The sequence below is a fragment of the Maylandia zebra genome, linkage group LG14 (assembly GCF_041146795.1).
Source record: "Maylandia zebra isolate NMK-2024a linkage group LG14, Mzebra_GT3a, whole genome shotgun sequence".
Lineage (NCBI taxonomy): Eukaryota > Metazoa > Chordata > Actinopteri > Cichliformes > Cichlidae > Maylandia > Maylandia zebra.
Window position 1 is genome coordinate 33,667,481 of NC_135180.1, and position 15,325 is coordinate 33,682,805.

Sequence of the window (15,325 nt, forward strand, 5' to 3'; positions counted from 1 at the left end):
CTGATTCTGGATGGACTATCTGTGGTGCTTATGTGTCATCAGAGAGGGCCGTGGATTTTCTGTCCTTCCATTTACGGATGCTGAGTTCTAATTGAAATTGTTTGTCACACTCAGGAAACTTTGGATTTTGTTTTTTCTCAGTGTTTTACACAGTGTGAGTGTGAGCTTTTATGGTTGAATAATTATATATTGGGTGGGGGGGGCTCACTGAATAGTTTCAGTAGTGCCCACCCAACACTGTGGCTGTTAAAGCCCTTTGTTTTTTCCAAAACATCCATCCATTCTCTTCCGCTTATCCTTTTCATGGTCACGGGGGAGCTGGAGCCTATCCCAGCTGTCTTTGGGCGAGAGGCAGGGTACACCCTGGACAGGTCGCCAGTCTGTCGCAGGGCTAACACAGAGAGATAGCCTGCCCATGGGCAGTTTAGAGTTACCATTTAACCTATCCCCACTAACTGCATGTCTTTGGACTGTGGGAGGAAGCCAGAGTACCACACAAACACAGGGAGAACATGGAAACTCCACACAGAAAGACCCCAGCCTGATGGTGGAATTGAACTCCGGACCTTCTTGCTATGAGGCAACTGTGCTAACCACCGTGCTGCCCCAAATTTTGTATGCATATTTTGTACTGCACAGTTTATCATAGGTCATTATTTACATTTGCAATTAACAATAACTTACCTGAAATTAGCACAAAGTACGTGTCTGTCTCTGTGCAGTTTCTTAGTTCTCTGAGACATAGTTAAGAGCTCTAAACTGCATTTGAGTGAATCTCTGGCAGTGGAGACTATTGTAAAGTGCACTGCGACAACATTCTGGCTGACAGGCTTTATTCTTGCTATAGCACCACTCCTGCGACCTGTCTTACCCACCTACACAGTGACACACATTCTTCACAGCTCAGTCTGGCTTCTGTTTTGACTGAATTCAGCAGGCTTGAGTAATTCCTCGCCCAATGTTCATTCACACACACACACACACACACACGCACACGCACACATTTGTTCATTCACACACACACACACACACACACACACACACACGCACACGCACACATTTGTATGCAGGCAAGAAGTGATCATTAGCTACATCTGGTGATCCTTCCAGCTGAACAGAAAGTTGTTTATGGGAATACAATATCCCAAAGCACAGACACCAAAAGATCTTGAAATGTCTTCCTTACTGTGTAATTTGAAAAAAGACACTGTTTTAAACGTATGTGTCTGCCCCAAATATAACCTCAAACTATTCAATAGTTCTTCTCCAACTGTGTTTTCTTGCTTTTTACAATCCTCTGAGCTAGAAGTCTTTTAAGGTCAACTATTTGTTTCTTCTGACCGCTCTTTTCATCCTTCTGTCAGAAAAAATTTTTTTTCCTGCTCTCTGGATGTATTTCAGAGCAGCTGAAGAGATATTACTTTGCAGTCTCCCTATAATACAGTATATCATCACATTTTCTTGGTTGGCTTAATTGTACTTTTACTTGGTGACCACTGTGTCATTTGGATTTTTTCTATTCTATGCCTCGGCAGGTTGTGTGTAACAAACCAGCAATCTAAGTTACATGCACATTATAAATACCAAACTGAAAGTGTGAGGGCATAAAAAAAAAGATTTGTGTTCTACTCATGCACCTCTACTGGGCAGTCTTTACACCGACGGCTGCAGGAATCAAAATAAGCAGAGACACATCTGGTGATAAAGGTCATGGAGGAAGGAAAAGCACATGAGGGATGTTACTTACCAAAAAAAGAAAACAGCTTTCAAAAAAACTTCATACAGGGCTGTCCATAAACAGAAAATATAAGAAGTGGCTGATCAGTAGATACAAATTTTGACACTCTAGTATTTAAAGGATTAAAAAGACAATTAAAAAAAACCTAGCTGTATTCAAACAGCTCTACCTTATTCATTTCATGCAAGCAGTTTAGACTTTCTCAGGGGTACCGTGGTTTGGAAATCTAATTATAGAACAACACAGCTAGTTGCTGCAGGGAAAGGGAGCTGCAATGTCCAGCAGACATACTACACTAATATGTTCATAATCCTCACTGACTTCCCAAATGGTAATGGTACAAACAAATTCAGATACACTGAAGGTGTCTGTTTTTTTTCATGTCTCATAAAACATGTTCAGCAGATCGACTGTGTTGTTCTGCTTGCTCAGTTGTTTTCAGCTTCATGTTCATGTAATGTGTTAATGGGTTTTATACGTCTTTTGTGTTCTTCCATTACTGTGAGCTTGCACAGTACCACCAGTAAGACTTGTTATTTCCAGGGTACATGCAGTTTAGTGTACATGGGGAAATATTTCATGTGAAGAAATAGCCAGTGGTTCAGACGTCGGTAGCATTCAAACTAATTTAACTCTGCTCCATTCTGCACACACTTGTTTTTTGGGAAGGAGTGGGGAAGTTCTGCACAAACGCACACTTTTTCTTTATATTTGTGAACAGTGTTTTGTGGGGCTTTGTCTTTATTGAACCATCTTTTATGTTTCTTCCAGGCAACACGTGTTGCAAAAGCAGTACTTCACGTTTGATCCTGTCACTTGATTACATTTCCTGCTTTAGTGCACATTTTAAATTTCCATTTAAAAAAAAGAAAAAAAAACAGTCAATGCTGTCGGGGAAAGTGGTGTAATTTTTCTGCCCTTGTCAATAAAGAAGCGATGCAATAAAAGCTGATGGAAGTAGTTCTTTTGAATGGACTGCTTCTTCTTGTACAATAAACTTTACCACAGAGCCATTGCAAGACTCTGCTTTACCTGAAAGACACATTCTCACACACACACACACACGTATATATATATATATATATATATATATATATATATATATATATATATACACACATATAAAAAGAAAAATAACACAGACTTAATGGATGACGCAGGCCTGTAATCATCTCCCCCTGATGACCTTCTGTTCGTCAGCCTTCTCTCTTTACAAAAACCTTATAGAGTTCACAAGAATACAGAAGCCATATAAAATACTTTCAAATCCCTTAATGTCATTTTAGCCAGTATACCAGACAGTGATAGAAGGTTTTCCCAATGTATTAAATTCACCATTTAGAACTTCCGCAGCCACTCATAATCCACTCCTGTGTTGTCCATCTGTGTGCTCACTATGTTCCAAATTCTCATCATTTTGCCAAAATATGACAAAATGTTGCTGCTTACATGTCAAGCTATTGCTTTGATCAAAGCTCAAAAGCTCAGCCAGAAATGGGATATTTAGCCATATTTGAACAAATCTATGAGTATCTGCAACATACTGAGATGGAAAGCTGACAGGTTCTGCATCTGATAACAGCTTGAGCTTGGTTTTAATTTCAGAAATGGATTTCCCATCATTTTAATGCTAATGTCACAGCTATGCAGACTTTACTTGCATTGCACCGATAAAGTCTTAATAAAGGCAAATCAAGATAAACCTGCTGTGCAGACATATAAGCATGCAGTGAGAGTGAAAATGGAAAGCCTTACAGACACTATAGCAGCCAGTCCTATAGCTTTACTGAATTTAAATTCAACAGCTCAGACTCATTCTTGCTTTAAGCCATGTGGGATACCACGGGGTACCACACTGGCTTTGATCAAACAGAGCAGGAATTAGCCTGAGTTAGCACTACTTGGCCTCAAGTGAAAACACATAACAGTGATTACACTTTATTTAAACAACTGAAGGGATTGGAAATGTTACTTTACTTGGACCTGGACTGATTTCTTTATCTTCTCAACTTCAATCTCTTGCTTTGCTGTCATGTTTGGAGCCAGAAGGCTTGATCTGCCTCAGTGGTGGTGAGAAATATTCTCTTTGAACAGGTTCTACCTAGTGTCAGCAGCTACATTGCATGGATTTGCTTATGGCTTGACTTTTTATGCTTAAACTTGAGCTGTGATCACTAACTTATTAGACAAAAAACAGCATGCATATTAGTCAGACCATTTTAACCAACCTGAATAAATTTTGCGTTGGCGATAAGATTCTTGTGTGTGTGCACTGCCAAGTCGATTAAGCTGAAACTTCAGTATAATGAATGCAATGGGGAAAAAACGACTTATGACAATAACTGAGGCTAATCCAGGAGACTAAGAATAATTAATTTGTACAGAAAATCCATAACGTCAGTTGTGGAGAAGATTACTAAGACTTCCCATTTATTGGTTGTCACTCTTATTTGGTGTCTGTTTGATGACACTAGATTGGCACATCAGCTGTTTACAGATGCATGTGTTTTATGGGGTCATGTGGCTTACAGTTGCTGTTCTTATTGCAACGAGAAATCCTTAAGAATTCAGAGCTAGCCATATCAAGCTTTCCATCTTTACTCTTACAATACAAAAATAAAGTCAAACTAACAAAGACTGTAAATCATGTTTAATTCCAGGCCCACACCAATATTTGTTTATCTGTTGTGTCAAATGAATATAATGCTGGCTAAATGCTCATATTTACTGTGATGGAGTGCTGAAAAGAATGAGAGAATAATGAAAAACAATCCGAGAATTTCTTTGATTCTCTGGTACAAAGACGAACATGAATAACAAATACAATTAAATAGCAAACCAAAAAACATTAGCGTGGGTTAGAGTTAGGTAACTGTTGTTTTAAACATGAATAGTGACGCATCATTTCATCGGTACATCCCTAAGATGTTCCATTTACCCACATAGTGCCTTCACTTTTACCATTGTTCATCAGATTTTCACTGCTGCTACATTTTCACACCTCTCCTCTCAGTTGTTTGTATCATTGTATTAATTTGCATTAACTTGCATGCAATAATAATATTCTGTTTTTGCTTCTTCTTTTCTTCCTCATTAGAGGGACAAAAATTTTGTGAACATAAAGACTCCTTAGAATATCCTCACTTAAGTAAATCACGTTTGGTCTTCAAAATGCTCTGAAGCTGTGTACAGTAAGCATGTCAATGTTTTTTATAAATACAGGTTTGGCAACTGTGTACTAGTTTTCAGCTAAACACAAAAATGGATGACTTTAAATATAATAAAAAAATATGCACATAAAATCAGCACATTTTTAACTGTACATGTTGTTGTTTGGCTTATTTTTGGCTTATTCTTTTAGTTTTGATTTAGCTTGCAGTCAAGCAGATTAATTGTTTGCAGTCCCATCACAAATAGGTTGCCAGGAGGGTTTGTGTATTGACCCATCAAGAAAGCATCTCTCAAATGTAAGCAGTGAAATATCAGAGTTCACTGTGCAGATGAAAAATTGGGGGATTTCTTCCATCAGTCAACTAAAGCTAGAGAGAGGTGCTCTGGTAAATGAGAGGTAAATAAAAGAAGGATATTTGCTCAGGCTGTTATTTTTTCCTCCTTAGTAAATTACCAACTAGAGGTTTTTGGGTAAAGTCAAACCTTAGCTTGGTTATTAAAAATCGTTTTTGCTCTCTGTTTTATCTGTTTTGCTTCATAAAATTATTTTAAAACATTATTGGCTTCAGGAAAACATGGACCTGTCAGCAGCACTTTTCTTCAATATGATACGGTCCTTTCTCTTTCCTGTCTCCTGCTGCTCCTTCCTACACCTACATCACCTTTTCTTGACACTAGATAATACACTGACAGCCCATTACTGCTTATCACATTCTGTCCTCCTTAATCAGTGATGCCACAGCCACATCAGAATATCTTATAATGAAATTTCAGCCCTTTTCTGATAGAAGCTTGGTCACATCATTAAAGCACAATCAGAAGTTTTGCCTAACCCTTTGATAAAAGTGTGTCACTGACTTACCTGATTTTTGCTGAATACAAATACAAGCAGCAACTTGGATAACATAGCAGTGCAGAGAAATACATAATGGAGGCTCGGTATGGTGTTGCACATGCAATAACGTTTATTATCCAGTGCATGGAGGTAATAAAATGGACAAGCACTGCACAGCATCCCTAAAATAAATAAAAGAGCTGCCTCACAGCTGACTAATGCCTACTGCTACAATTACATGAATAGGCCCCATAGCAGCTGCTAAACTCTACAAGTGGTCAGAACGGTTGCTAAGCAAACACCAACTAAAGTAAGGCATAGATATTATTTTTGCGCAGTAGACTAATATGAGCAAGTCAATTTGCAAAGTGTAAAAAGGAAAAAGGCTGAAGAAGGCAACCCGTAGGTCTGTTTCTACCTATGAAACACAGGCTCTCTTCTTTGTGACCATCTCTGCATGTATGCTGTGACACATACTAGCAGTAATTTCCAAAGAAAGTGCCAATGAATAAAACTGTGCCAAGAATCTTAGATCTTTTCTTTTTAGGACTTGTAAAGACTAAAACATATGTTGCATTCAGGAAAGGTTTTCGTTCAGTCACGTGACCTATTGTGCCAGTCCGCCAGCCCTATCGCTACCTGGTCTTTATGCTGAGCTGTCTCCTTTATGTGTTATTTTAAGGATCCCTCACTGTGAGCATGAGACACGGCATTGCGAAGTAAAAATGTAACAATGTTTCATATAATTTGTGAAAACATATATAAAAGGAAAAGTACAGTGAGAAAATGAATAATCTTGTGGTGGTTTTCTAAATGGTGTTGATATTGAAAGAGTCAGTGAAAATAAATTTCTGGGGGTAATAATAGATGAAAAACTTAACTGGAGAGCTCACGTAAGATATATTCATTCCAAAGTATCACGAAGCATTGCAGTACTAAACAAGGCAAAACAGGTATTCGACAGAACATCACTTCATATTCTCTACTGTTCACTGGTTTCACCATACTTAAGCTATTGTGCAGAGGTCTGGGGCAATAACTATAAAACCACATTACATTCACTTTTTACTCTTCAAAAGAAAGCAATTCGAATCATCCACAATGCAGGTTATAGGGAACATACAAACTCACTATTTTTGCAGTCTGAAATATTGAAAATTGACGATATAGTGAAATTCCAAACAGCACAAATTCTATTCAAAGCAAAAAATAAAGAACTGCCAGGTAATATTCAGAGTATGTTTTTTTTGAAAGAAGGAAGTTATAATTTAAGGGGTTTTTGTAACTTCAAAACAATGAAGGTACGTACTACAAGAAAAGGCTTTTGTGTTTCTGTTCAAGGAGTGAAACTATGGAACAAACTGAATATGGAATTAAAGCAATGTCCAAACATAAAACTGTTCAAAAAGAGTTAGAAAAATATGATCTTCTCGATCTATAAAGAAAAGGAAAATATTTAAATTAAGTGAATGTCTCTATTTAAAAACAAACAAACAAAAAATTCATGATGTGATATTATAGTATATAGTATATCAGAAATCTGTTCACTATTTTTATTACAAATTATATCAGTAAGGAAGCTGACTAAATATTCACTGATAATTTATGGGACAGGGGTGGGATTAAATAAGTGTATACTTCTTCCCACTCCCTTTCAACATGTAAATTAATCAGAATGTTTTTTGTATGTAATTTGTATAGTATATTTTTTTTCTCTCATTTCTTTTCTAAATGTACTTGTATATTGTTCACATGTTGAAATAAATTACCAATCAATCAATCAAGCAATAATTTATTAGCACTTGTCTGATATCAGTCATTAGGCTGCCAACTGCTGTCATTTAGAGTCACAGTAGTTTCTCCTTTTTCTCCCTTACACACAGGTGTGACGCTGACAGGAGACAGCTGAAGTGACAATAGTAGTGAAATAGTATTTAGCTGTGTTGACAACAGCAGCTTACGTTACATTACTGTGTGAAATGAAAGCTTAACAACAACTGTTACACCGAGCCCGCATCTACCTCGCTTCTCAGTTGAGGTCTCTGACCGAAAATGGGGAGACTGCAAGTAAACGAGCGAGCGACCTAGTGAGACAGAGAAAGCATGTTGCTGTTGGACCCTTTCAGTTGTGTCAGCTCTCTTTGTCCACAGTTTGCACCTAAGTAAAAGCTTTTGTAAACATACAAACAGAAGCTGCTAGTGTGAAAAGCCTCTAAAATGCTGTCATTCTACCACTGGCTTCCTCCATGATACGTTAGCTCTACTGCTAGCTGCTGCTGTTGAATGGAGCTATAATTACAGATCTGAATGGATCACCTCATTGTCCCTTGAGTCAATGTCCATCCATCCACCCATCCTTCCATCTATCCATCCACCCATCCATCCTAACTCCTCCTAGAGGGACTATGTGAAAGAAAGGGAGCTGCAAGAAAAGTTTTCAGTTCAGTTCAAACAGTTGATTCAAGTTGATTTAAGATCCTACAGTAACAGAGGAAAAAACTCAAATAATCAGACGACCTCCTTTGAGCAAACACTTGATGACAGAGGAAAGGAAAATCTCCCTTTTAGCAGGAAGAGATCTCTTATGTATCCACTACCCTGTCAATCACAGTATATCCTGCACTCACATTGGTAATCACTCAACTCAAAGCTACGGAACATTTATCCCAAGACCTGTCCGATATAAACACTAGTAGTTCTAATACTACTTTTAATTAGTATTAAAAATTGGTTTCTCACCAGTAGTCAATTAAAGTAGTCTCTAGTCACTATGTCACAGATCTATAGCCATACTTCCTGTGTGGAAGTAGGTTAAGCTAACTGGCAACTCTCCTTGCTCCTCTTCTCCCTATTGTCCATTTGAGGCATTGAGAGATAGATTGTAATAACAAAGGAGGGCTGTTTTCTGGGTCATAGTAGAAGAGAAGAGGTGAGGAAGCAAGGCAAGATAGTCAAATGAATTACACAACAAGCTTTTTTTGTCCACCAGGAGGCAGACAAACAGCAAAAACATAATTGTTAGTGACTTGTTATGTTCTTGTCTCATCATAGATCGAAGAAAAGGTTTGGAGTACTGCCATGATGTAACCAAGTATGCAAATTTGTGCTGTGGAAAGTAAAGTGCTAAAAGAGCTGAATGCAGATTTTGTAGTAGTATGACTAGTAACTCTCCATTCAATACCAAGATTGTTAAGAGAATTATTAAGTATTTTACAAGCACAGACATTTCAAATAAAAGTAAATCGCTAATGTCATTTTTTTACCTCGACTTCTTTGTCACAGCTGTTCTTGTCATGCTTTTTAGAGCAGTATGAATTGCACTGCATTTTCTAACCCTTTCTAAACCCAGCATTGATCATTTTACAAAGAAAATGAATAAATGTAATGAAATTACTGTATTTTGTGGTGTATTGAAGGCACCGCAGTTACACAGGCATAAAGGAAGAAAACAAGGAGCTGACCTCAAGGCAATTTCTACTGAGGCAGAATTGGCAAATCAGTGAATGCGAAGAGAGTAGGTTGTCCTTTTTTTGAAGGCTTGCAGAGAGTAAAGTGAACAATTTCAATCTAAATCCTCAGTTTTGCTGTTGGTCCACTTTCTTTGTCTATCTCACGCTTTGTATGGGGCGATCGTGGCTCAAGAGTTGGGAGTTCGCCTTGTAATCGGAAGGTTGCAGGTTCGAGCCCCGGCTTGGACAGTCTCGGTCGTTGTGTCCTTGGGCAAGACACTTCACCCGTTGCCTACTGGTGGTGGTCAGAGGGCCCGGTGGCGCCAGTGTCCGGCAGCCTCGCCTCTGTCAGTGCGCCCCAGGGTGGCTGTGGCTACAATGTAGCTTGCCATCACCAGTGTGTGAATGTGTGTGTGAATGGGTGGATGACTGGATATGTAAAGCGCTTTGGGGTCCTATATAAAATACAGGCCATTTACCATTTGTATCTTCCATTATATGAGATTTTGGATGTGACTCACTGCATGTGTGTAGCCTGTAATCATGTATGAAGGGCGTTTTAACATCAATCAATCTGCTATGAAATTGTCCGTTGTGATATCGGCAATAGCTTGTAATCTACAATAGCTTCAGAATTTGGGTTATTTATTGTTATATTTAAAAGCAAAGATAGTAAGTAATTCTTTTTTGCAATGTGTCTGTTCATTTATAAACCATGTAATTTTTTTTTGTTTTGTTTTACAAAATTACAATTACAATTACAAATTACAACAACAGTTATTTACCTATACATTGTATAAGTAAAGACCTATACAATGTATAGGTCTTTAACTATACATTGTAAGGTAAAGACTAAACAATAATACCAAGAAAACCACAACAATCAAACAACGCCTTTTTAGCAAGCATGTGGTTACAGTGGGAAGGAAAAACTCCCTTTTAACAGGAAGAAAAAACAGGCTCAATGAGAGAAGCCATCAGCTGCAACCAGTTGGGAGTGAGGGGAGGAAGACGGGACAAAAGAGATGCTGTGGAAGAGAGCCAGAGATTAATAATAATAACTAATGATTAAATGCAGAGTGGTAAATAAACAAAGTGAGTGGTGAAGAAACATTCAGTGCATCATCTTCCCTGCAGCCAACGCCTATTGCAGCGTAACTACAGGAAAAACACCAAAATGTAAAAACAAGTCATGGCTAACACATTTAAAGAATGTATACATACATTTCCCATTTGGAAGTGTATTTTTAATGAGGAAAAAAATGTGACAAAACTGGCCCAACAAAGAGCAAAGAGTGCTTGAAAGAGCAGGTCTAAAGAAATGTGACTCTTTTTAGCTTCAAAGTCACAGTCTTAAGCCTGTGGGTCTTAAGTCACACCTTTGTCAGCCAGAAAGCAGCAGTTCGTGTCTCATTTGGGAACTTTACGTTTCCACTTTACTTTTTACTTTCTCTTGTTGGTTAGGTTTATGCATTTAAAACCCCTTGGTGAGGTTTTGGCACTTAGATGTATTTGGCAAGGATTTGGCACTAAAATCCTGCCAAGATTTTTAGCACTGAGGTTTATGCAACAACAACTTCTTAAGGTTCAGGAAAAGATTGTGGTTTGGGTTAAAATATGCCCCTTCACAACTTTAACCCACATCAGTTGCATGTTGAAAAATGAGACGCATTTCACTGCTGTCTAAACAGTACAGTGCTACAGTACAGTCACCAAAGGACAAGTCCCCCTTATCAGCGAGGTGCCAAATGTTTTGACAAAGCAGCTGTACATGATGCCCTGGGAATGAGAATGGGCTGGAATATGGGATGTTCCACTGGGTTTTCCCTTCAAACTGTCTGCTGTTGTTTTGCATGAGCGCCTTTGTTGACCTGGTGTTGCTATCAATAATGGAAATGGAATGTAATTTAAATGAATGACCAAAACACAGAGGACATGGGGGAGAACAATAGAGAGAGAAAGAGTACATGTGATTTATTCCTGAACCGCAAATGAGTGATTTATATGCCTAACTGTAATGAGCTCACAACCATGGAGGCAGGCAGACAAAACTTATTCTTGAAGCATTAATTTGAGTGTTTGGGAAAGCAATGACACTTTAATGAAAAGTACTTGCAGAGCAAAGTTTGGCAAGCTCCTGTGTTAATAAGCAAAGTTTAGTGGGTGCAGTTGCAAATTTGCTTAGGTTAAGTATATTTTTGGAATATGGGAAACAAAGACTGTTCAACTTAGAAGTCATTGTACTTGAAGCAATTATAACTACTGAATAGATCAAGTGATATTGCATCTTCATTTGAAAGGCCCTCATGCCTGGATGAATAAGTGGCCTTCATACTGAATACAGAGGACGGTATATCATTTTCAAAGGAAGACTTTTTCAGTAAATCCTCCACTTTCTTCCCCGATAGGCGGTCCATCTGTAGAACCTGGGTGTCTATCAGCACTGCCTCCTCCAGGACTCAGATGGGTCTGAAACTCTCCGTGAACCCTCATGAATTATTCATCATCACATATAATGTTGGCAAATTATTTTATGTAGTGGGGAAAGATTCATCTTAGGAGCAGGAATTGGGTAGGGAGAAGCTAATGTGTTTATTATGCCAAGATAATGGCATGAAATAGAGGCCAGGGGTGGAGAATTTGGAGGAGTGTTTATACTTTATATTCATTGGAGGGTAGCATCTGAATGCCTCGTGGTCACATGATGGCAGATGTCTTTTGAATGCAGCGGCGAGAGTGTATTTGCGTGCATGTGCGCACGTATTCACTCATAGTCAAACCTTTGCAGACGCTTTAGATGTTCGGATGTGTGTGTGCAAGTTTTTGTGTGCGCGCACGTGCAGTGTATGTTTATGTAACGTATAGATTTGCCTAATCGAGGTTTCATTCCACAGCCAGCGTTGTCTGCTTTTATGGCTGTTGTTGAGAAAAGAGTTCAATAAGCATTACCCAGGCTCTGCTCTCCAAGTGGCAGAGAGCACCATTACAGGGAGAAAGAAGGTTGCTCTGTAACTGGTGTTTGCCTTGCTTAGCTGAAAGGAGCTGAGATCTATCCATACAGAGCTAATATCTGTGCCATAATGACATTGCACTATCAAGAAGATAGGCTGCTTTTGAACTCAAGGCTGCCTGCTGTGTTGAAAGAGAGAGACAGAAACCCCATACAGATGTCAGGAGTGTCAGGAAGGAGATGGTATCTTGCAGTTTCGTTGTCTGGAAATAAAAGCTTAATGAATTTATCTTTAGATGCACATTTTGTCCTGTCTTTTTGATCCAGGCTACAGTACAGTTTCTCTGACCAGGTGCACAGACAACTGTTTGTCCACCGTTTTGCATCCATATAGACTACTTTTGTCTTATTTAAGTGAAGGCTGTTTGGATTTCCGACACATCCTTCAAATATAATTCTCAAATCCCGAACACAGGGCAATGTGGGATGATAATATATTCATATTGTGCTGCAGGAATGTGTCTCTTCTGTGCCTTTCATAAATTGGGGTCAGGTGATATCTGTCACAGCAGAGAATGTGCTTAGTGCTGACAAAGTCATGTTGACATTTTTTGGAGAGGAAAGCGCAAAAATAAATAAATAAATATATATCTATATATATAGTGTCTCCCAGGAGGCAGGAAGAAGAAGAAATTAAATTGCCTCTCCACAGCCCTTGTTAAAAATGAAAACCAATCAGCCAGCCCTCAATTCACACTCACAGCTCCACAAAGATTATGGGGAATATTGATATTAATATTAACAAATGCACTGTCCTTTTCGAGTCTGGCGCTATGGGTCCAGTTGCAACTTCACTGATAAGAATTTTTTTCCCCTCATTGAAAAAGCTGTTTAAACTTGATGGATTCATGGCTTTTCTACAAATATGACCATTAACTATGCCTGAATAGGCTGATATGTATTGTGAGGCAGAAGAGAAATGGCTGTACCGATGCAAAAAAGGTTCGTCAGTGTTATTTAAATTTGCGGATGTCATGTTGAAAGGATCCAGATCGTCTGTAAACCAAGAAATACCCTAATTGCAAAGCTTTGTTTGGGCATTTTTGTTTGAAACCACTATGATGAGTCTCATTTAAGAAAGAAGGAAACTGTCAGCACTTTTAACTGTATCCCCAGCGGAGAGCTTTGTGCTTTTGTTTGGCCTAATTTGGGGGGTTCTCGGGCTTATTTCCCCATGAAATCCCTTCTAGTAACATGAGCACACATTCAAAGCAGTGGGAATGGGGAATAATGAAGTGTACGGACAGAAAGACAGTCACGTGGCCTTCGGAAAGGAGCATTAGCAGGAGTTATCACAGTTAATTTCACAGTGATCAGTTCAGAAAGAATTCTGTACGACTGAAACTGTATGACCGTCAATAGAGAGTATGGCGCTATATGGCATGTTGATAGAGGCCCTGGAGTTTGTTTACAGTCAGGACCACTGAGGAACACTAAGCTAACCAGTGATAGTTAGGAAAGCATAGCAATGAGAGGATCTGTCATTTAAGTTTAAAAATAGTCACAACATGCCAAAGCCTTGAGCTTCTGACCAGTAACCATGTTGGTATTTAAAAATAATACACAAAGAGTGGATTTGACTGAGAAACCCAGACTGCACATGCTCATACAGTGGCAAATTGTCAATCAAGTTAGATAATTTCCCTTTAAGTCTTGCCATGCCTTTTTTTTGGTTTTTGCAATCAAGTGTGAACAGGCACATAGTGTTTGCATGCTGTGTGCTGTTTTATTTGCTAACAACTGAAAATCTTAAACTTTATTTAAAGCACTGTAGTTGTCACTATCACTTTTTAACCAGTAAGGACAAAGAATAGTAGACTGACTGTGACATGTATGAGTGTTGAATGAGTGTCTTCATATACAACCAGATTAATATGAGAAAATAATCCATTTGTCTTTGGTCGACCATTCAAGCAGCAGTCAGCTAGAGTCAGATAATTGCAGACTGCATTACCTCTCAGATATTCTGTATCATAGCAACCAAAGCATATTAGCAAAAAAATAAAAATAATAATAATAATATGCACCTTCAAGCACCGCAGCTCTCTAAGGCCCTCTCAGCTGTGCATTTCCAGAAGATCGCCTGCTATTTTTACTGTCAAAAAAGGTTCCCGTTTTCGTCGTAGCCTGCTTTCTCCTACTTTTTGGCTCTAATGGAGAATAAACCTCATGCTGTATTCAGTAATATATGACACTGAGACCAAGAACCAATCAGAAAAGAGTTTGAGGTGAAGGGAGCTGAAAAGCATTTTTTCCATAGACAACTGGACTTTTTTATTTTATTTATTTTTTTACCCCCTGCTTGCTACTATAAAGAATAGAGGTGTACAGCACTTCCACGGGGGCTTCACTTTTCAGCTGTAGCTGAAGGCTGTGTCCATCTTTCACATCTTTGGTGAAGATACAAACATCTTGCTTTTAATTTTTAGTCTTAACATGTAAATTAGATAAAAATGTAATTATCAGCACGAAGCACAAAACACAGTTATCACCAATGGATAATTCGTTTGTGTGGGTTGCTTGTCAGAAATTGAACTGTTGCAAAAGTTCTCAAGAAACTATAGCAAATTTCATGACAAACCACTGAATAGCTGTCAAAACATGTTCCTGAAAAACAAAGTTCTTTTGCTGAAGTATATCACATAAGTTGATTACTTCAAATATGCAATTACTTACTCCTCAGTCTTTCTCTCAGAAAAGTTAAACTGGAAATTAAACACATGCATTATACTAATATCTTGATGAAACTTCAAAGAAAAGAATCATTTGAAAGAAAATTGTATTAAACATGCAAGACTAAAATGCTTGCTTTGTTTAAAACTGATGCCATGAAAACACAAGCTATCATATTAAGATGCTTGTTACTAGTCATAATATGTTTATTTTTATATTAATGTTAATATAAGTTAATTAAATCTTAGACTTTCAACAAACAGATAACCTGTCTTCAGTATGAAGTATTATAAACATGCCTCGCTTATAAATTCATACACATTTATATAAGCACTTTTTTCTATGCCTACATGCTTTCTATCAAAAATTCACACTCCAGTGGATGTATCAGAGAGCAACTTGGGTTCAGCATCTTGCCCAAGGATATTTGGGCATGCAGACTGGAGCAG